General features: G+C 42.4%; 1 pseudogene across 1 annotated transcript; it reads right to left on the bottom strand.

The window, feature by feature from the left end:
• Positions 1-204: 204 nt before the first annotated feature.
• LOC105420674 (uncharacterized) lies at positions 205-1,547 on the bottom strand (annotated as a pseudogene). Its single transcript, XR_016058405.1, has one exon. The product of XR_016058405.1 is annotated as an uncharacterized LOC105420674 (transcript).
• Between the last annotated feature and the right edge of the window lie 654 nt (positions 1,548-2,201).

Raw genomic sequence — 2,201 nt, 5'->3', positions numbered from 1 at the left:
CGACCTAGATAATTTGTTGCAATTTACATTATTTTTAGATTTTCAAACTTTTTTTTTTTTTTCACAAAACACAATATTCAAACTGAGAAGATCAATATAAAGGTTATTTTCAATGAGTTATGAGACGAGGCTTTGCTTATTTGGTCCATTAGTAATATGCAATTGCATCATCTTTCCAAATCCTTAGTTTAGAGAAATAAATAACAAAAGAAGCAAAAGAAAAATTTCATTCAATTCTCTCTCTGCATTAACAATTTAGATTTCCTCATTCAAGTCATTCCCTAATTATGGTTCAGTCTATGACAACTAGTTTATCAAAAAGCTTCCCTGTTATAGAAGCCTCTATTATGAGCTCAGAGTTTCTCTCCTCCATTATCCATGAACCCCTTCAGCAAATTCTTCAAATTCTTTGAAAACCCACTCACTAGTGCCACCCCTTCTTGCCCACTCACCACTGGGAAAGACCTTGAGTCCCTAAGGTTCCAAAACACAATCTGAGGAGGCTTCTCATATCCTCTCTCTCTCTCTGAACTTCCTCTCTATCACCATATAATCAGGCTCCCAATTCTTCATAGAGGCCTGATCGAACTCAATATCGCTGAAAACAAATCAAAAGCAGATCAAAAACCTTTTGAAAATCAGTGTTGCCGCCCCACTCCATTGTTTCCACCAACTCTTTCCTCTCAAAGATAGTTTCCCCTTCAATTTTGTGTATTTGGGGATTGCATGAGAAAGTTACCAGAGTCCCCTTTCATGGCTCTTCGCTAAGATCTGAAACCAGAGACCTCCATCAGTGTACCCGTAATGGATCCTGAAACATCACAAACAGCTCAGCAGTTGCTAAGCTTCCCTTGCTTTTTCACGTCCTCAACCATTCTCCTCCATTGAAGCTCAGCCACCTGGTCTTCACGAGAAGCCAATATCTCATGAGGAAGCAAAGCCCCAGCTGCTATCTTTTTCTCCCCTCTCTTTACTTCTCCTAGAAAGCTCTCAAACCTCTCTGCGTCATGCTTTCGAAAGAGCTTCTTATAGGTTTTCATGGCCACTGAGGCTACTCTGTCATAAGGTAGAGTGCTTCATCGATTTGTGCTCATATAGATTTCGGGCAGCTGAAGGGCTTTTCGAAGAGGCACGAGCACATATTTTCTCAGCCTATCTCGAACCCAGTAGGCGTAATACCTCTTGTATTCTGGGTCTGAATCTTTAGGGAACATCCTTTTTGCGATACTTTCTCGATTATACGAAGAGTCCAAAGATGGGCACCATTTGGCTGCGAGGGTCAGGGATTTGGTGCTACCTTGGCAAAAATTTCTGAAATCCCATCATGGAGATATCTGTATTGGGGGTCAGAATCATACCTCTCCAATGCTCTCCTTGCATGATTTAACCTCTCTCTCTTCCTTGCCTTTGACCTTCGAAGCCCTGCACCTTGCAAGGGCCTAAGCCACGCGATCTTCTCTCGGGCAGTTCGATTTCTTGATTGGATTAGCGCTTTTCCGGGTAATATACCAACACATTTTGATCCTTTCGACACAATTTTTTCTTCTCTAATTCACTCTCCCTTCTTTCGTGTTCTTCTCTTTTGAGTTTTCGAGCATCACGTCCTATTAGAAACTCATAATACTATAGAGAATTCTCTCTTTATTGATTAATAAAGAATTTACACAACCTCATATAAATATACGGCTAGTAACAATTCTGGATAGACATCAACAATTCTGGATACACATCAATAGTTATTGATAATTATTGGCTCTTATGAGTTCCCGAGGTTTGGTTGCTGTGTCATGCAAGCCCAACGGGTTTCTGCGTCATGCAGGCCCAGTGGGCTGCTGCATTATGCATGCCTAGCGGGCTGCCTCAGCTCGACCCCGGGAACTCAGTAGGCTCTCTGCTAATAGAGACTAGGAACAATTATGGTGCGCTGCCTTGAACTTGCTAACAACACTATACAGATGCGACTGATGTACGTATGTGGCCCTCGCGTTGATCTGACCTCCGCTGCTTGCCCATGTGCGGGGGTTGACTCACAAGTAATGCAGCTAGCTCACCAACCAACTGTTCATGTTTGAGTGTGTTGCTTCATTTTTTTTATATACCAACCACCGGAATAGACTGACTTGGTAGCCTACGGTGGTATTCGGATGGATGGATAGAGACTGATCCCTTTCTAAATAGATAGCCCCCACCCCCCAGAAACA

The sequence above is a fragment of the Amborella trichopoda genome, chromosome 6, assembly GCF_054954075.1.
Source record: "Amborella trichopoda isolate Santa Cruz 75 chromosome 6, AtrichopodaSantaCruz75HAP2 v2.0, whole genome shotgun sequence".
NCBI classification, from domain to species: domain Eukaryota; kingdom Viridiplantae; phylum Streptophyta; class Magnoliopsida; order Amborellales; family Amborellaceae; genus Amborella; species Amborella trichopoda.
Note: the sequence above shows the minus strand (reverse complement) of the source record. Positions and strands in the feature narration are given on the sequence as shown.